Below are 20,113 nucleotides of genomic sequence, written 5' to 3'. Positions count from 1 at the left end.
TAAAAGTGTTGGATACAATTAGTGCCAAAGTATCGCAGGCAGATAGAATGATGTGTGATGAAGAGATTTCGATTATGGAAATCAAGGAAGCAATTGTTAGCACGCAAGGTAATAAAAGTCCGGGTTTGGATGGTTTAACAAATGAGTTCTATAAAGTCTTTGTAGATATTTTGGCACCCATTTTAGTGAGGGTGTTTCATTATATGGAAGAGAATAAGGAAATCCCTGAGTCTATGTCAACTGGAATGTTAACGATCTTATTCAAAAATAGGGGCAGTAGATTAAAGTTAGAAAATTATAGGCCTATTAGCCTTCTAAATTCGGATTATAAGATACTGACTAAAGTGTTAGCGAATAGGATGAAAAAGGTGATTGGGAGTATTATTGAATCAACACAAGCCTACGGCATACCTGGAAGAGATATTTCAGATGTAATTTGTACAATTAGGGATGTTGTTAATCAAATGAAAAATGAAGGTGGTATAGTTTTAAGTTTGGACTTTAACAAAGCTTTCGATAGAGTGGAGCACAGCTTTTTATTACAGACTTTGGAGAGGTTTGGGTTTGGGCCAAAGTTTGTATCTTGGATCAACCTGTTGTATAGTGGGGCTAAAAGTTGTGTTAAATGTAACGGAGTGTTAACAGATACTTTCCCTGTGGAGAGGTCAGTAAGGCAGGGCTGTCCTTTGTCAGCTCTGCTGTACAGTGTTTCTACAGAACCGTTAGCTACATTGATAAATAGTAATAAAGAAGTAAGGGGTGTTGGAATCCCAGGTGGTGGTGTCAGTGTTGTACATCAGTACGCTGATGACACTACTTGTACTGTGAAGGATATAGAAAGTATTGGAAGCATTATGGGGATCATAGATATATATGGCAAGGCATCGGGTGCTAAAGTTAATATAGAGAAGACTGAAATAATGTTTGTTGGGGATATCAATGTAAACGGGTGTGAGATTCCATTCAAGAGCGCAAAGGATTTTATTAAAGTGCTGGGAGTAAACATTGGTGTAAAGGAGAAAGAGGCAAAAGATATAACTTGGACTGGGATCCTTAATAAAGTCAAGCTAACGTTGAATTTCTGGAAAAATAGAAAACTAAAGTTACAAGGGAAAGTAATTGTTGCAAATGCTTTGGTATTATCCAAATTTGTGTATGTTTTGGGAGTCCTGGACATGCCGGAGTGGGTCCTAAATGAATTGAATAATGTGGTGTCAAATTTTATATGGGATGGTAAAGGAGTGAGAATATCTCAGAAAACATTGATTGCTGACTATGTGGATGGAGGTTTAAAACTTGTAGATTTAGATGTCAAAAGAAAAGCTATTAGGATAAAAACAGTAAAGAAATATTTGTATGACAGTGAAGATTATGGCTGGAAACACTTCTTTAGAGTCTACTTAGAGGAGAGTGGTGGTTGTGAGGATAATGGTTTATTGATGGGGCTTAAAAGGGCAATGTTTGAAAAGGTACCAGATTTTTATAAAGAGGTGCTAAATGCATGGGCAGAGTTGTTGCCTAATGTATATTATGAATGTGGACATATTGACCTGATTATGAATCAACCTATATTTCTGAATGAGAAAATCAAGAACAAAGAAAAAGTTTTGTATAATAAAGTATTTATGAGTGCAGGTCTACGGCAAATAAAAGATTATACATATGAGGTAATTCCAGGGTTTTTACCTGGGGAAGCTATTTTTGACATAATCAATGAATGGGATGAAGAGGTGGGAAGGGGAACAGTGAATAATATGTATGACAAGATAAAGAATAGTATACCAAGAGCATGGGTTGATTTAATAAATAGTGAAGTTGAAAGAGAAGATTTATTTGTATTTCCTAATTTGTTCATTGGTAGCAGTAAGAAGAAAGTACATTTATCTAGTATACCAGTGAAAAGATTGTATAGAATAATGGTAGGAAAAGTGTGTAGAAGGCCGGCTGCTGAGAAATTTTGGAAAGTAGTTTTTCCGGAATTGGATGAAAAAAAGATATGGGGAAATTTAAATGTAAAATATAATAGTAAGGAGTGTGAAAATAATGATTTCAAACTAAGACATAATAGAATATTTACAAAGGTGGTGCTAAAGAAAATTAATTGTGAGATAGAAAGGGAATGCGACGTATGTGGACGTTTCCCGGAAACTCTTATGCATTTGTTTATAGAATGTGAGGATTTAAAATATTTTTTTTGTAAAGTTAAGGAAATGTTATGTAGAAACTGGGGGGGAGATTTCGTGAAAAAGTATGCGTGGGAGGAACTTTTGTTATTTGGAGTGTCTGGTAAATGTGAGGGTGCTAATGTGTGTTTGTTGAATATGGTTTTGAGTTTTGTGAGGTATGCTATTTTTTGTAGGAGGAATTATGTTTCTTTTGACAGAAAGAGGGTTCAGGTGTGGAGTATCTTTATAGCACTGTTCAGTAAACACATAGATATGTTGTTTAATTATGGGATGGAACATTTTGATGAGTCTTTTGTTGAAGGGAGTGGGTTAATTTCACGAGAGGAGAGTGGAGGTATCACTTATAATTTTTGAAAGCACTGTTTTGATATTTTCTTTGTTGATAATTTGATAGGGGGTGAATTGTTCACCTGCCTCTGTTAGTCTAGTGTCTTCTGTATTGTTCTCTGTGGATTGTACTGTAAACAGTAGATTGTACTGTAAATATTGTAAACAAACATTTTTGATAATAAAAAAAAAAAAAAAAAAAAAAAAATCACGTTCGCTTCACATGCGAAAGGTCCCTGGTTCGAAACCGTGCGGAAACAACGCTCATTGACACATTCAAGAAGTACCATAGTGTTAACAAAGAATTTCATTATTCTCTTATTTTGGAAATTCGAATACGTGCCATGAATATTTTTAAAATTCGGTTTACTCCTTGCAGCTAATTGTAGCAGTAGTTTCTGTGGTGTAGTGGTTATCACGTTCGCTTCACACGCGAAAGGTCCCTGGTTCGAAACCGGGCTGAAACAACGCTCATTGACACATTCTGAAGTACCATAGTGGTAACAGAAAATTTCATGAATTCTTTATTTTGGAAATTCGAATACGTGCCATGAATATTTTTAAAATTCGGTTTACTCCTTGCAGAAAAATCAAGCAGCAGTTTCTGTAGTGTAGTGGTTATCGCGTTCGCTTTACACGCGAAAGGTCCTCGGTTCGAAACCGGGCGGAAACAGTGCTCTTTGACACGTGCAGTAGGTACAGTACTTTTAAAAGAGAATAGTTATTTTCATAAATGCCTAAAATTGGAAATTTCAGCACGTGCCATGAATATCTGTAAAATTCGGTTTACTCCTTGCAGCTAAATGTAGCAGCAGTTTCTGTAGTGTAGTGGTTATCACGTTCGCTTTACACGTGAAAGGTCCTCAGTTTGAAACTGGGAGGAAACAGTGCTCTTTGACACGTGCAGTAGGTACTGTACTATTAACAGAGAATAGTTATTTTCATAAATGCCTAATTTTGGAAATTTGAACACGTGCCATGAATATCTGTTAAATTCGGTTTACTCCTGGCAGATAATTGTTGAAGCAGTTTCTGTAGTGTAGTGGTTATCACGTTTGTTCACACGCGAAAGGTCCCTGGTTCGAAACCAGGCGGAAACAACGCTCATTGACACATTCTGTAGTACCATAGTGGTAACAGAAAATTTCATGGATTCTTTATTTTGGAAATTCGAATACGTGCCATGAATATTTTTAAAATTCGGTTTACTCCTTGCAGCTAATTGTAGCTGTAGTTTCTGTGGTGTAGTGGTTATCACGTTCGCTTCACACGCGAAAGGTCCCTGGTTCGAAACCGGGCGGAAACAACGCTCATTGACACATTCTGTAGTACCATAGTGGTAACAGAAAATTTCATGGATTCTTTATTTTGGAAATTCGAATACGTGCCATGAATATTTTTAAAATTCGGTTTACTCCTTGCAGAAAAATCAAGCAGCAGTTTCTGTAGGGTAGTGGTTATCACGTTAGCTTTACACGTGAAAGGTCCTCAGTTTGAAACCGGGAGGAAACACTGCTCTTTGACATGTGCAGTAGGTACTGTACTATTAACAGAGAATAGTTATTTTCATAAATGCCTAATTTTGGAAATTTGAACACGTGCCATGAATATCTGTAAAATTCGGTTTACTCCTTGCAGATAATTGTTGAAGAAGTTTCTGTAGTGTAGTGGTTATCATGTTCGCTTAACACGCGAAAGGTCCTCGGTTCGAAACCGGGCGGAAACAGAGCTCTTTGACACGTGCAGTAGGTACTGTACTTTCAACAAAGAATTGTTATTTTCATAAATTCTGTATTTTGGAAATTTGAACACGTGCCATGAATATCTGTAAAATTCGGTTTACTTCTTGCAGGAAAATCAAGCAGCAGTTTCTATAGTGTAGTGGTTATCGCGTTCGCTTTACACGCGAAAGGTCCTCGGTTCGAAACCGGGCGGAAACAGTGCTCTTTGACAAGTGCAGTAGGTACTGTACTTTCAACAAAGAAGTGTTATTTTCATGAAATCTGTATTTTGGAAATTCGAATACGTGCCATGAATATTTTTAAAATTCGGTTTACTCCTTGCAGAAAAATCAAGCAGCAGTTTCTGTAGTGTAGTGGTTATCATGTTCGCTTAACACGCGAAAGGTCCTCGGTTCGAAACCGGGCGGAAACAGAGCTCTTTGACACGTGCAGTAGGTACTGTACTTTCAACAAAGAATTGTTATTTTCATAAATTCTGTATTTTGGAAATTTGAACACGTGCCATGAATATCTGTAAAATTCGGTTTACTTCTTGCAGGAAAATCAAGCAGCAGTTTCTATAGTGTAGTGGTTATCGCGTTCGCTTTACACGCGAAAGGTCCTCGGTTCGAAACCGGGCGGAAACAGTGCTCTTTGACAAGTGCAGTAGGTACTGTACTTTCAACAAAGAAGTGTTATTTTCATGAAATCTGTATTTTGGAAATTCGAATACGTGCCATGAATATTTTTAAAATTCGGTTTACTCCTTGCAGAAAAATCAAGCAGCAGTTTCTGTAGTGTAGTGGTTATCACGTTAGCTTAACACGCGAAAGGTCCTCGGTTCGAAACCGGGCGGAAACAGAGCTCTTTGACACGTGCAGTAGGTACTGTACTTTCAACAAAGAATTGTTATTTTCATAAATTCTGTATTTTGGAAATTCGAATACGTGCCCTGAATATCTGTAAAATTCGGTTTACTCCTCGCAGCTAAATGTAGCAGCAGTTTCTGTAGTTTAGTGGTTATCACGTTCGCTTTACACGTGAAAGGTCCTCAGTTTGAAACCGGGAGGAAACAGTGCTCTTAGACATGTGCAGTAGGTACTGTACTATTAACAGAGAATAGTTATTTTCATAAATGCCTAATTTTGGAAATTTGAACACGTGCCATGAATATCTGTAAAATTCGGTTTACTCCTTGCAGATAATTGTTGAAGCAGTTTCTGTAGTGTAGCGGTTATCACGTTCGCTTAACACGCGAAAGGTTCTCGGTTCAAAACCGGGCGGAAACAGAGCTCTTTGACACGTGCAGTAGGTACTGTACTTTCAACAAAGAATTGTTATTTTCATGAATTCTGTATTTTGGAAATTCGAATACGTGCCATGAATATCTGTAAAATTCGGTTTACTCCTCGCAGCTAATTGTACCAGTAGTTTCTGTGGTGTAGTGGTTATCACGTTCGATTCACACGCCCCTTTTTGGAGTTTCAGGAAGTGGAAGAGAAGCAGGTGTCTGAGTGCTTGAGAGAGAATATCGTTTTTTTTGGAGGTCTAGTTGACTTATAAGTTTGAAAGTTTGTGAGTGACTGTAGTGAAGTTTCTGTGAAACGTTTTTGCTATTGTCCCCCATCAGCGTGAGCTGTTTGGGGGATATTGCTTAAAATAACCGGACGGACAACATGGCTTCGACATCAAGAATACAAACGACGACGAGAAAGGACAACAGTGAAATCAGAATGTTAAACGAAGAACTGAAAAAAAGAACATATGAGAAGGAACTGACGGTGAACGTGGAAATAAGTGGAGAAGGGAAAATAACAACGATGGAATTGCTGAGAGGAATAAAGGAAGTTTGCGGAACAATACTGGGATGTCGAATGAAAGACGGGAATAAGTATGAAGTAACAATGTCTCATGTAAATGGAAAAGAAAGACTAATAGACGGGCTAAAGATAAAGAACTGTCAAATCATGGCTAAAGAACTAGGGAACGATGAGCTGGTGGTGTCCTTTTTGAACTTGCCCGCATACATTACGGATGAGGAGATAGAAGATAAACTAAAAGGCTGGAAGGTGAAGGCGACCACGCCAATCAAGAGGAGGATGTGGCCAGGAACGGACATTGTAGATGGGACAAGATTTTGCAAGGTAAAGTTTACAGACAATGTGCAATCCTTGCCATATTCTACTAAATTTAACACTGTCGAGGGATTTGAATATTTTCGTGTAATCCACGACAATCAAGTGAAGGTATGTAGATTATGTATTCAGCCGGGGCACATACTTAAGGAATGTCCGGAATTCACATGCCACAAATGTAGTGAACAAGGGCATTATGCCAGAGAATGTCGGAACATAGGAAATGTGTGCAAAATGTGTGACAGACCTAAAGTTAGATGTAGCTGTAATAAGGGAGAAAATCACTTACTTTTGCAAACAATGGACCTCACGTCTGAGGAAGAGGGGAGTGTGCCTATGGAGAGGGAGGATGAGAGTGACATGGAGAGTGTGACTCCAGAGACAGTGGCAGATAAGCTTGAAGAGCCTGTAATGTCTCCTGGCAAAGCACGAGACGCCGTTTTAGTCTCTGCTGCTGACAAGGTGGAACAGCAGCACATGATGGGTGAAAGACATACACAGGTAGAGATGGTGCAAGGTGCTTCTCAGGTGCCTGAGCCAGCTTTAAGCCTGTGTAAAAATTACACCAAAGAGTGGGCTGGGTCCACTGAAGTCACGGGCACTGTTAAAGCGCACTTTTCAAAAGGCTTCCCCGCCGATCCCCCCAAAAATCCAAATAAAGAGACGGATGATGAAATAGATAGTGAGGATCTTCAGTTGTTTGTAAAAAATAAGAGGTCATTGTCGAAAACCAGGGAGATGATGGGTTTTGGAAAAAAGAAAAAGTAGGATTTTTAAGGACTTGTTTGGCTCTGATTATACTTCTGCACACATTCATAATGATTACAGTCGCATCCCTAAATGGTAACAGTTTGAGAAACATGAGCAAATTTGAGCAGGTATTAGTGTCTGTTAAGGCAGACATGTTGTGTTTTCAAGAGACCAATTGGACAGACTCCAAAATGCAGGAGATTAAGAGTAAATGGTCAGATTTAATTTTTTGTAGTCATGGAGGGGATAAAACATGTGGTGTGGCTATTTTGATAAAAAATGATGTGGTGCAAAATGTAAAAGAAATATATGCTGACAATGATGGCAGACTTATTGTAATTGAATTTGAAGTTCAAAATGTAGTTTTTCGTTTAATTAATGTTTATGCTTCAAACATTGAATCTGAAAGGAGAGAAATGTTTCACAAATTAAAAACACTGTGCTCAGAAAACTGTATACTGATAGGAGATTTTAATGTGAGGTGTAGTAGAATGGATGCCTCTAGTTGTGCTAAATTCAGATATGACTCTTCTAGAAATGCATTATGGAAACTTATGAATGAGGAGAATCTAGTAGATATATGGAGGGCTGAAAATCCAAACAGAAGAGTATTCTCTAGAAGGCAGGTGGTTCTAAAGGAATTAAAACAAAGCAGAATTGATTTATGTCTAGCAAAACAAGAATTGGTGCAGAATGTTAAGAAGGTGTCATATACCTTTACAGCATATAGTGATCATGCAGTAATGTCATTTCAAATGGGTTTTGGTGTGGAGAGGAGAGGGGGAGGTGTCTGGTGTTTAAATGCCAGTCTGTTAAAGGAGGAAGGATATAGAAATGAAATTGTTGAATGTATTAATGATGAAATGTCTAATGTACTGTTAAAAGAGAATGTGTGTTTATGGTGGGAGGAAGTGAAAGTAAAAGTAAAAAATAGGAGTATTAGGTACGCAAAAAATCATAACCGTTTAGATAAGCAGAAAGAAATAATGCTTAGGAATAGGATGTTGCATGAACTTGAAAAGGCTGATACGGATCCAGACTATGATGTTGTGAATTATTTGAAAATCCATGCAGAGCTGGGTCGTTATGAAAAAAATAAATGTTTGGGTGCTATTGTTAGGAGCAGGGCACAGTACGCTTTGGAGGGAGAGAAATGTACATCCTTTTTTTTGGGTCTGGAAAAAAGAAAACAAACTAAGAGTTACATTGTAGAGTTGGAAGATGAAAGAGGTGTAAAGGTAAACGATTTTGTTGGGATCTTAGAGACAGTTGAAACCTTTTACAGAAATCTTTACAAAAAGAATGATGTAGATAAAGTGTGTGTTGTAAAAGTGTTGGATACAATTAGTGCCAAAGTATCGCAGGCAGATAGAATGATGTGTGATGAAGAGATTTCGATTATGGAAATCAAGGAAGCAATTGTTAGCACGCAAGGTAATAAAAGTCCGGGTTTGGATGGTTTAACAAATGAGTTCTATAAAGTCTTTGTAGATATTTTGGCACCCATTTTAGTGAGGGTGTTTCATTATATGGAAGAGAATAAGGAAATCCCTGAGTCTATGTCAACTGGAATGTTAACGATCTTATTCAAAAATAGGGGCAGTAGATTAAAGTTAGAAAATTATAGGCCTATTAGCCTTCTAAATTCGGATTATAAGATACTGACTAAAGTGTTAGCGAATAGGATGAAAAAGGTGATTGGGAGTATTATTGAATCAACACAAGCCTACGGCATACCTGGAAGAGATATTTCAGATGTAATTTGTACAATTAGGGATGTTGTTAATCAAATGAAAAATGAAGGTGGTATAGTTTTAAGTTTGGACTTTAACAAAGCTTTCGATAGAGTGGAGCACAGCTTTTTATTACAGACTTTGGAGAGGTTTGGGTTTGGGCCAAAGTTTGTATCTTGGATCAACCTGTTGTATAGTGGGGCTAAAAGTTGTGTTAAATGTAACGGAGTGTTAACAGATACTTTCCCTGTGGAGAGGTCAGTAAGGCAGGGCTGTCCTTTGTCAGCTCTGCTGTACAGTGTTTCTACAGAACCGTTAGCTACATTGATAAATAGTAATAAAGAAGTAAGGGGTGTTGGAATCCCAGGTGGTGGTGTCAGTGTTGTACATCAGTACGCTGATGACACTACTTGTACTGTGAAGGATATAGAAAGTATTGGAAGCATTATGGGGATCATAGATATATATGGCAAGGCATCGGGTGCTAAAGTTAATATAGAGAAGACTGAAATAATGTTTGTTGGGGATATCAATGTAAACGGGTGTGAGATTCCATTCAAGAGCGCAAAGGATTTTATTAAAGTGCTGGGAGTAAACATTGGTGTAAAGGAGAAAGAGGCAAAAGATATAACTTGGACTGGGATCCTTAATAAAGTCAAGCTAACGTTGAATTTCTGGAAAAATAGAAAACTAAAGTTACAAGGGAAAGTAATTGTTGCAAATGCTTTGGTATTATCCAAATTTGTGTATGTTTTGGGAGTCCTGGACATGCCGGAGTGGGTCCTAAATGAATTGAATAATGTGGTGTCAAATTTTATATGGGATGGTAAAGGAGTGAGAATATCTCAGAAAACATTGATTGCTGACTATGTGGATGGAGGTTTAAAACTTGTAGATTTAGATGTCAAAAGAAAAGCTATTAGGATAAAAACAGTAAAGAAATATTTGTATGACAGTGAAGATTATGGCTGGAAACACTTCTTTAGAGTCTACTTAGAGGAGAGTGGTGGTTGTGAGGATAATGGTTTATTGATGGGGCTTAAAAGGGCAATGTTTGAAAAGGTACCAGATTTTTATAAAGAGGTGCTAAATGCATGGGCAGAGTTGTTGCCTAATGTATATTATGAATGTGGACATATTGACCTGATTATGAATCAACCTATATTTCTGAATGAGAAAATCAAGAACAAAGAAAAAGTTTTGTATAATAAAGCATTTATGAGTGCAGGTCTACGGCAAATAAAAGATTATACTTATGAGGTAATTCCAGGGTTTTTACCTGGGGAAGCTATTTTTGACATAATCAATGAATGGGATGAAGAGGTGGGAAGGGGAACAGTGAATAATATGTATGACAAGATAAAGAATAGTATACCAAGAGCATGGGTTGATTTAATAAATAGTGAAGTTGAAAGAGAAGATTTATTTGTATTTCCTAATTTGTTCATTGGTAGCAGTAAGAAGAAAGTACATTTATCTAGTATACCAGTGAAAAGATTGTATAGAATAATGGTAGGAAAAGTGTGTAGAAGGCCGGCTGCTGAGAAATTTTGGAAAGTAGTTTTTCCGGAATTGGATGAAAAAAAGATATGGGGAAATTTAAATGTAAAATATAATAGTAAGGAGTGTGAAAATAATGATTTCAAACTAAGACATAATAGAATATTTACAAAGGTGGTGCTAAAGAAAATTAATTGTGAGATAGAAAGGGAATGCGACGTATGTGGACGTTTCCCGGAAACTCTTATGCATTTGTTTATAGAATGTGAGGATTTAAAATATTTTTTTTTGTAAAGTTAAGGAAATGTTATGTAGAAACTGGGGGGGAGATTTCGTGAAAAAGTATGCGTGGGAGGAACTTTTGTTATTTGGAGTGTCTGGTAAATGTGAGGGTGCTAATGTGTGTTTGTTGAATATGGTTTTGAGTTTTGTGAGGTATGCTATTTTTTGTAGGAGGAATTATGTTTCTTTTGACAGAAAGAGGGTTCAGGTGTGGAGTATCTTTATAGCACTGTTCAGTAAACACATAGATATGTTGTTTAATTATGGGATGGAACATTTTGATGAGTCTTTTGTTGAAGGGAGTGGGTTAATTTCACGAGAGGAGAGTGGAGGTATCACTTATAATTTTTGAAAGCACTGTTTTGATATTTTCTTTGTTGATAATTTGATAGGGGGTGAATTGTTCACCTGCCTCTGTTAGTCTAGTGTCTTCTGTATTGTTCTCTGTGGATTGTACTGTAAACAGTAGATTGTACTGTAAATATTGTAAACAAACATTTTTGATAATAAAAAAAAAAATAAAAAAAAAAAAATCACGTTTGCTTCACACGCAAAAGATCCCTGGTTCGAAACCGGGCGGAAACAACGCTCATTGACATGTTCTGATTTACCGTAGTGGTAACAGAAAATTTCATGAATTCTTTATTTTGGAAATTCGAATACGTGCCCTGAATATCTGTAAAATTCGGTTTACTTCTTGCAGGAAAATCAAGCAGTAGTTTCTGTGGTCTAGTGGTTATCACGTTTGCTTCACACGCGAAAGGTCCCTGGTTCGAAACCGGGCGGAAACAAAACTCATTGACACATTCTGAAGTACCATAGTGGTAACAGAAAATTTCATGAATTCTTTATTTTGGAAATTCGAATACGTGCCATGAATATTTTTAAAATTCGGTTTACTTCTTGCAGGAAAATCAAGCAGAAGTTTCTGTAGTGTAGTGGTTATCACGTTCGCTTTACACGCGAAAGGTCCTCGGGCGGAAACAGTGCTCTTTGACACCTGCAGTAGGTACAGTACTTTTAAAAGAGAATAGTTATTTTCATAAATGCCTAAATTTGGAAATTTCAACACGTGCCATGAATATCTGAATAATTCGGTTTACTCCTTGCAGCTAAATGTAGCAGCAGTTTCTGTAGTGTAGTGGTTATCACGTTAGCTTTACACGTGAAAGGTCCTCAGTTTGAAACCAGGAGGAAACACTGCTCTTTGACATGTGCAGTAGGTACTGTACTATTAACAGAGAATAGTTATTTTCATAAATGCCTACTTTTGGAAATTTGAACACGTGCCATGAATATCTGTAAAATTCTGTTTACTTCTTGCAGGAAAATCAAGCAGCAGATTCTGTAGTGTAGTGGTTATCGCGTTCGCTTTACACGCGAAAGGTCCTCGGTTCGAAACCGGGCGGAAACAGTGCTCTTTGACAAGTGCAGTAGGTACTCTACTATTAACAGAGAATAGTTTTTTTCATAAATGCCTAATTTTGGAAATTTGATCACGTGCCATGAATATCTGTAAAATTCGGTTTACTCCTTGCAGATAATTGTTGCAGAAGTTTCTGTAGTGTAGTGGTTATCAGGTTCGCTTAACACGCGAAAGGTCCTCGGTTCGAAACCGGGCGGAAACAGAGCTCTTTGACACGTGCAGTAGGTACTGTACTTTCAACAAAGAATTGTTATTTTCATGAATTCTGTATTTTGGAAATTCGAATACGTGCCATGAATATCTGTAAAATTCGGTTTACTCCTCGCAGCTAAATGTAGCAGCAGTTTCTGTAGTGTAGTGGTTATCACGTTTGCTTCACACGCGAAAGGTCCCTGGTTCGAAACCGGGCGGAAACAACACTCATTGACACATTGTGATTTACCGTAGTGGTAACAGAAAATTTCATGAATTCTTTATTTTGGAAATTCGAATACGTGCCCTGAATATCTGTAAAATTCGGTTTACTTCTTGCAGGAAAATCAAGCAGAAGTTTCTGTAGTGTAGTGGTTATCACGTTCGCTTTACACGTGAAAGGTCCTCAGTTTGAAACCGGGAGGAAACAGTGCTCTTTGACATGTGCAGTAGGTACTGTACTATTAACAGAGAATAGTTATTTTCATAAATGCCTAATTTTGGAAATTTGAACACGTGCCATGAATATCTGTAAAATTCGGTTTACTCCTTGCAGATAATTGTTGAAGCAGTTTCTGTAGTGTAGCGGTTATCACGTTTGCTTAACACGCGAAAGGTCCTCGGTTTGAAACCGGGCGGAAACAGAGCTCTTTGACACGTGCAGTAGGTACTGTACTTTCAACAAAGAATTGTTATTTTCATGAATTCTGTATTTTGGAAATTCGAATACGTGCCATGAATATCTGTAAAATTCGATTTACTCCTCGCAGCTAATTGTAGCAGTAGTTTCTGTGGTCTAGTGGTTATCACGTTTGCTTCACACGCGAAAGGTCCCTGGTTCGAAACCGGGCGGAAACAAAACTCATTGACACATTCTGAAGTACCATAGTGGTAACAGAAAATTTCATGAATTCTTTATTTTGGAAATTCGAATACGTGCCATGAATATTTTTAAAATTCGGTTTACTTCTTGCAGGAAAATCAAGCAGAAGTTTCTGTAGTGTAGTGGTTATCACGTTCGCTTTACACGCGAAAGGTCCTCGGGCGGAAACAGTGCTCTTTGACACCTGCAGTAGGTACAGTACTTTTAAAAGAGAATAGTTATTTTCATAAATGCCTAAATTTGGAAATTTCAACACGTGCCATGAATATCTGAATAATTCGGTTTACTCCTTGCAGCTAAATGTAGCAGCAGTTTCTGTAGTGTAGTGGTTATCACGTTAGCTTTACACGTGAAAGGTCCTCAGTTTGAAACCAGGAGGAAACACTGCTCTTTGACATGTGCAGTAGGTACTGTACTATTAACAGAGAATAGTTATTTTCATAAATGCCTACTTTTGGAAATTTGAACACGTGCCATGAATATCTGTAAAATTCTGTTTACTTCTTGCAGGTAAATCAAGCAGCAGATTCTGTAGTGTAGTGGTTATCGCGTTCGCTTTACACGCGAAAGGTCCTCGGTTCGAAACGGGGCGGAAACAGTGCTCTTTGACAAGTGCAGTAGGTACTCTACTATTAACAGAGAATAGTTTTTTTCATAAATGCCTAATTTTGGAAATTTGATCACGTGCCATGAATATCTGTAAAATTCGGTTTACTCCTTGCAGATAATTGTGGCAGAAGTTTCTGTAGTGTAGTGGTTATCAGGTTCGCTTAACACGCGAAAGGTCCTCGGTTCGAAACCGGGCGGAAACAGAGCTCTTTGACACGTGCAGTAGGTACTGTACTTTCAACAAAGAATTGTTATTTTCATGAATTCTGTATTTTGGAAATTCGAATGGGTGCCATGAATATCTGTAAAATTCGGTTTACTCCTCGCAGCTAAATGTAGCAGCAGTTTCTGTAGTGTAGTGGTTATCACGTTTGCTTCACACGCGAAAGGTCCCTGGTTCGAAACCGGGCGGAAACAACACTCATTGACACATTGTGATTTACCGTAGTGGTAACAGAAAATTTCATGAATTCTTAATTTTGGAAATTCGAATACGTGCCCTGAATATCTGTAAAATTCGGTTTACTTCTTGCAGGAAAATCAAGCAGAAGTTTCTGTAGTGTAGTGGTTATCACGTTCGCTTTACACGTGAAAGGTCCTCAGTTTGAAACCGGGAGGAAACAGTGCTCTTTGACATGTGCAGTAGGTACTGTACTATTAACAGAGAATAGTTATTTTCATAAATGCCTAATTTTGGAAATTTGAACACGTGCCATGAATATCTGTAAAATTCGGTTTACTCCTTGCAGATAATTGTTGAAGCAGTTTCTGTAGTGTAGCGGTTATCACGTTCGCTTAACACGCGAAAGGTCCTCGGTTTGAAACCGGGCGGAAACAGAGCTCTTTGACAAGTGCAGTAGGTACTGTACTTTCAACAAAGAATTGTTATTTTCATGAATTCTGTATTTTGGAAATTCGAATACGTGCCATGAATATCTGTAAAATTCGGTTTACTCCTCGCAGCTAAATGTAGCAGCAGTTTCTGTAGTGTAGTGGTTATCACCTTTGTTCACACACTAAAGGTCCCTGGTTCGAAACCAGGCGGAAACAACGCTCATCGACACATTCAAGAAGTACCATAGTGTTAACAAAGAATTTCATTAATCCCTTATTTTGGAAATTCGAATACGTGCCATGAATATTTTTAAAATTCGGTTTACTCCTTGAAGAAAAATCAAGCAGCAGTTTCTGTAGTGTAGTGGTTATCACGTTAGCTTTACACGTGAAAGGTCCTCAGTTTGAAACCGGCAGGAAACACTGCTCTTTGACATGTGCAGTAGGTACTGTACTATTAACAGACAATAGTTATTTTCATAAATGCCTAATTTTGGAAATTTGAACACGTGCCATGAATATCTGTAAAATTCGGTTTACTCCTTGCAGATAATTGTCGAAGAAGTTTCTGTAGTGTAGTGGTTATCACGTTCGCTTAACACGCGAAATGTCCTCGGTTCGAAACCTTGCGGATACAGAGCTCTTTGACACGTGCAGTAGGTACTGTACTTTCAACAAAGAATTGTTATTTTCATAAATTCTGTATTTTGGAAATTCGAATACGTGCCCTGAATATCTGTAAAATTCGGTTTACTTCTTGCAGGAAAATCAAGCAGCTGTTTCTGTAGTGTAGTGGTTATCACGTTCGCTTTACACGCGAAAGGTCCTCGGTTCGAAACCGGGCGGAAACAGTGCTCTTTGACACGTGCAGTAGGTACAGTACTTTTAAAAGAGAATAGTTATTTTCATAAATGCCTAAATTTGGAAATTTCAACACGTGCCATGAATATCTGTAAAATTCGGTTTACTCCTTGCAGATAATTGTTGAAGCAGTTTCTGTAGTGTAGCGGTTATCACGTTCGCTTAACACGCGAAAGGTCCTTGTTTTCGAAACCGGGCGGAAACAGAGCTCTTTGACACGTGCAGTAGGTACTGTACTTTCAACAAAGAATTGTTATTTCATGAATTCTGTATTTTGGAAATTCGAATACGTGCCATGAATATCTGTAAAATTCGGTTTACTCCTCGCAGCTAAATGTAGCAGCAGTTTCTGTAGTGTAGTGGTTGTCACGTTTGTTCACACACTAAAGGTCCCTGGTTCGAAACCAGGCGGAAACAACGCTCATCGACACATTTAAGAAGTACCATAGTGTTAACAAAGAATTTCATTAATCCCTTATAATGGAAATTCGAATACGTGCCATGAATATTTTTAAAATTCGGTTTACTCCTTGCAGCTAATTGTAGCAGTAATTTCTGTGGTGTAGTGGTTATCACGTTCGCTTCACTTTTGAAATGTCCCTGGTTCGAAACCGGGCGGAAACAACGCTCATTGACACATTCTGTAGTACCATAGTGGTAACAGAAAATTTCATGAATTCTTTATTTTGGAAATTCGAATACGTGCCATGAATATTTTTAAAATTCGGTTTACTCCTTGCAGAAAAATCAAGCAGCAGTTTCTGTAGTGTAGTGGTTATCACGTTAGCTTTACACGTGAAAGGTCCTCAGTTTGAAACCGGGAGGAAACACTGCTCTTTGACATGTGCAGTAGGTACTGTACTTTCAACAAAGAATTGTTATTTTCATAAATTCTGTATTTTGGAAATTCGAATACGTGCCCTGAATATCTGTAAAATTCGGTTTACTTCTTGCAGGAAAATCAAGCAGCAGTTTCTGTAGTGTAGTGGTTATCACATTCGCTTTACACGTGAAAGGTCCTCAGTTTGAAACCGGGAGGAAACAGTGCTCTTTGACATGTGCAGTAGGTACTGTACTATTAACAGAGCATAGTTATTTTCATAAATGCCTAATTTTGGAAATTTGAACACGTGCCATGAATATCTGTAAAATTCGGTTTACTCCTTGCAGATAATTGTTGAAGCAGTTTCTGTAGTGTAGTGGTTATCACGTTCGCTTTACACGTGAAAGGTCCTCAGTTTGAAACCGGGTGGAAACAGAGCTCTTTGACAAGTGCAGTAGGTACTGTACTTTCAACAAAGAATTGTTATTTTCATGAATTCTGTATTTTGGAAATTCGAATACGTGCCATGAATATCTGTAAAATTCGGTTTACTCCTCGCAGCTAAATGTAGCAGCAGTTTCTGTAGTGTAGTGGTTATCACCTTTGTTCACACACTAAAGGTCCCTGGTTCGAAACCAGGCGGAAACAACGCTCATCGACACATTCAAGAAGTACCATAGTGTTAACAAAGAATTTCATTAATCCCTTATTTTGGAAATTCGAATACGTGCCATGAATATTTTTAAAATTCGGTTTACTCCTTGAAGAAAAATCAAGCAGCAGTTTCTGTAGTGTAGTGGTTATCACGTTAGCTTTACACGTGAAAGGTCCTCAGTTTGAAACCGGCAGGAAACACTGCTCTTTGACATGTGCAGTAGGTACTGTACTATTAACAGACAATAGTTATTTTCATAAATGCCTAATTTTGGAAATTTGAACACGTGCCATGAATATCTGTAAAATTCGGTTTACTCCTTGCAGATAATTGTCGAAGAAGTTTCTGTAGTGTAGTGGTTATCACGTTCGCTTAACACGCGAAATGTCCTCGGTTCGAAACCTTGCGGATACAGAGCTCTTTGACACGTGCAGTAGGTACTGTACTTTCAACAAAGAATTGTTATTTTCATAAATTCTGTATTTTGGAAATTCGAATACGTGCCCTGAATATCTGTAAAATTCGGTTTACTTCTTGCAGGAAAATCAAGCAGCTGTTTCTGTAGTGTAGTGGTTATCACGTTCGCTTTACACGCGAAAGGTCCTCGGTTCGAAACCGGGCGGAAACAGTGCTCTTTGACACGTGCAGTAGGTACAGTACTTTTAAAAGAGAATAGTTATTTTCATAAATGCCTAAATTTGGAAATTTCAACACGTGCCATGAATATCTGTAAAATTCGGTTTACTCCTTGCAGATAATTGTTGAAGCAGTTTCTGTAGTGTAGCGGTTATCACGTTCGCTTAACACGCGAAAGGTCCTTGTTTTCGAAACCGGGCGGAAACAGAGCTCTTTGACACGTGCAGTAGGTACTGTACTTTCAACAAAGAATTGTTATTTCATGAATTCTGTATTTTGGAAATTCGAATACGTGCCATGAATATCTGTAAAATTCGGTTTACTCCTCGCAGCTAAATGTAGCAGCAGTTTCTGTAGTGTAGTGGTTGTCACGTTTGTTCACACACTAAAGGTCCCTGGTTCGAAACCAGGCGGAAACAACGCTCATCGACACATTTAAGAAGTACCATAGTGTTAACAAAGAATTTCATTAATCCCTTATAATGGAAATTCGAATACGTGCCATGAATATTTTTAAAATTCGGTTTACTCCTTGCAGCTAATTGTAGCAGTAATTTCTGTGGTGTAGTGGTTATCACGTTCGCTTCACTTTTGAAATGTCCCTGGTTCGAAACCGGGCGGAAACAACGCTCATTGACACATTCTGTAGTACCATAGTGGTAACAGAAAATTTCATGAATTCTTTATTTTGGAAATTCGAATACGTGCCATGAATATTTTTAAAATTCGGTTTACTCCTTGCAGGAAAATCAAGCAGCAGTTTCTGTAGTGTAGTGGTTATCACGTTCGCTTTACACGTGAAAGGTCCTCAGTTTGAAACCGGGAGGAAACAGTGCTCTTTGACATGTGCAGTAGGTACTGTACTATTAACAGAGCATAGTTATTTTCATAAATGCCTAATTTTGGAAATTTGAACACGTGCCATGAATATCTGTCAAATTCGGTTTACTCCTTGCAGATAATTGTTGAAGCAGTTTCTGTAGTGTAGTGGTTATCACGTTAGCTTTACACGTGAAAGGTCCTCAGTTTGAAACCGGGTGGAAACAGAGCTCTTTGACAAGTGCAGTAGGTACTGTACTTTCAACAAAGAATTGTTATTTTCATGAATTCTGTATTTTGGAAATTCGAATACGTGCCATGAATATCTGTAAAATTCGGTTTACTCCTTGCAGATCATTGTTGAAGCAGTTTCTGTAGTGTAGCGGTTATCACGTTCGCTTTACACGCCCCTTTTTGGAGTTTCAGGAAGTGGAAGAGAAGCAGGTGTCTGAGTGCTTGAGAGAGAATATCGTTTTTTTTGGAGGTCTAGTTGACTTATAAGTTTGAAAGTTTGTGAGTGACTGTAGTGAAGTTTCTGTGAAACGTTTTTGCTATTGTCCCCCATCAGCGTGAGCTGTTTGGGGGATATTGCTTAAAATAACCGGACGGACAACATGGCTTCGACATCAAGAATACAAACGACGACGAGAAAGGACAACAGTGAAATCAGAATGTTAAACGAAGAACTGAAAAAAAGAACATATGAGAAGGAACTGACGGTGAACGTGGAAATAAGTGGAGAAGGGAAAATAACAACGATGGAATTGCTGAGAGGAATAAAGGAAGTTTGCGGAACAATACTGGGATGTCGAATGAAAGACGGGAATAAGTATGAAGTAACAATGTCTCATGTAAATGGAAAAGAAAGACTAATAGACGGGCTAAAGATAAAGAACTGTCAAATCATGGCTAAAGAACTAGGGAACGATGAGCTGGTGGTGTCCTTTTTGAACTTGCCCGCATACATTACGGATGAGGAGATAGAAGAGAAACTAAAAGGCTGGAAGGTGAAGGCGACCACGCCAATCAAGAGGAGGATGTGGCCAGGAACGGACATTGTAGATGGGACAAGATTTTGCAAGGTAAAGTTTACAGACAATGTGCAATCCTTGCCATATTCTACTAAATTTAACACTGTCGAGGGATTTGAATATTTTCATGTAATCCACGACAATCAAGTGAAGGTATGTAGATTATGTATTCAGCCGGGGCACATACTTAAGGAATGTCCGGAATTCACATGCCACAAATGTAGTGAACAAGGGCATTATGCCAGAGAATGTCGGAACATAGGAAATGTGTGCAAAATGTGTGACAGACCTAAAGTTAGATGTAGCTGTAATAAGGGAGAAAATCACTTACTTTTGCAAACAATGGACCTCACGTCTGAGGAAGAGGGGAGTGTGCCTATGGAGAGGGAGGATGAGAGTGACATGGAGAGTGTGACTCCAGAGACAGTGGCAGATAAGCTTGAAGAGCCTGTAATGTCTCCTGGCAAAGCACGAGACGCCGTTTTAGTCTCTGCTGCTGACAAGGTGGAACAGCAGCACATGATGGGTGAAAGACATACACAGGTAGAGATGGTGCAAGGTGCTTCTCAGGTGCCTGAGCCAGCTTTAAGCCTGTGTAAAAATTACACCAAAGAGTGGGCTGGGTCCACTGAAGTCACGGGCACTGTTAAAGCGCACTTTTCAAAAGGCTTCCCCGCCGCTCCCCCCAAAAATCCAAATAAAGAGACGGA

The 20,113-nt window shown here is 38.3% G+C and overlaps 12 non-coding genes across 12 annotated transcripts; all 12 read left to right on the top strand.

Annotated features, from left to right (window-relative positions):
• Positions 1-2,907: 2,907 nt before the first annotated feature.
• On the top strand, positions 2,908-2,980 carry trnav-cac (transfer RNA valine (anticodon CAC)). The gene has a single exon. It is a non-coding gene; the product is annotated as a tRNA-Val (tRNA).
• Positions 2,981-3,113: 133 nt separating this feature from the next.
• On the top strand, positions 3,114-3,186 carry trnav-uac (transfer RNA valine (anticodon UAC)). Its single transcript has one exon. It is a non-coding gene; the product is annotated as a tRNA-Val (tRNA).
• A 560-nt stretch (positions 3,187-3,746) lies between these two features.
• On the top strand, positions 3,747-3,819 carry trnav-cac (transfer RNA valine (anticodon CAC)). Its single transcript has one exon. It is a non-coding gene; the product is annotated as a tRNA-Val (tRNA).
• Positions 3,820-4,166: 347 nt separating this feature from the next.
• Positions 4,167-4,239, top strand: trnav-aac (transfer RNA valine (anticodon AAC)). The gene has a single exon. It is a non-coding gene; the product is annotated as a tRNA-Val (tRNA).
• A 141-nt stretch (positions 4,240-4,380) lies between these two features.
• Positions 4,381-4,453, top strand: trnav-uac (transfer RNA valine (anticodon UAC)). The gene has a single exon. It is a non-coding gene; the product is annotated as a tRNA-Val (tRNA).
• A 141-nt stretch (positions 4,454-4,594) lies between these two features.
• trnav-aac (transfer RNA valine (anticodon AAC)) lies at positions 4,595-4,667 on the top strand. Its single transcript has one exon. It is a non-coding gene; the product is annotated as a tRNA-Val (tRNA).
• A 141-nt stretch (positions 4,668-4,808) lies between these two features.
• trnav-uac (transfer RNA valine (anticodon UAC)) lies at positions 4,809-4,881 on the top strand. The gene has a single exon. It is a non-coding gene; the product is annotated as a tRNA-Val (tRNA).
• A 7,094-nt stretch (positions 4,882-11,975) lies between these two features.
• On the top strand, positions 11,976-12,048 carry trnav-uac (transfer RNA valine (anticodon UAC)). Its single transcript has one exon. It is a non-coding gene; the product is annotated as a tRNA-Val (tRNA).
• A 355-nt stretch (positions 12,049-12,403) lies between these two features.
• Positions 12,404-12,476, top strand: trnav-cac (transfer RNA valine (anticodon CAC)). Its single transcript has one exon. It is a non-coding gene; the product is annotated as a tRNA-Val (tRNA).
• A 1,612-nt stretch (positions 12,477-14,088) lies between these two features.
• On the top strand, positions 14,089-14,161 carry trnav-cac (transfer RNA valine (anticodon CAC)). Its single transcript has one exon. It is a non-coding gene; the product is annotated as a tRNA-Val (tRNA).
• A 1,195-nt stretch (positions 14,162-15,356) lies between these two features.
• Positions 15,357-15,429, top strand: trnav-uac (transfer RNA valine (anticodon UAC)). The gene has a single exon. It is a non-coding gene; the product is annotated as a tRNA-Val (tRNA).
• A 2,043-nt stretch (positions 15,430-17,472) lies between these two features.
• trnav-uac (transfer RNA valine (anticodon UAC)) lies at positions 17,473-17,545 on the top strand. The gene has a single exon. It is a non-coding gene; the product is annotated as a tRNA-Val (tRNA).
• Positions 17,546-20,113: the final 2,568 nt, after the last annotated feature.

This window comes from Salmo salar, chromosome 18 (assembly GCF_965601325.2).
Source record: "Salmo salar chromosome 18, fSalSal1, whole genome shotgun sequence".
Classification (NCBI taxonomy): Eukaryota; Metazoa; Chordata; class Actinopteri; order Salmoniformes; family Salmonidae; genus Salmo; species Salmo salar.
The sequence above is the reverse complement of the archived record's forward strand: the minus strand, read 5'-3'. Positions and strand labels throughout refer to the sequence as shown.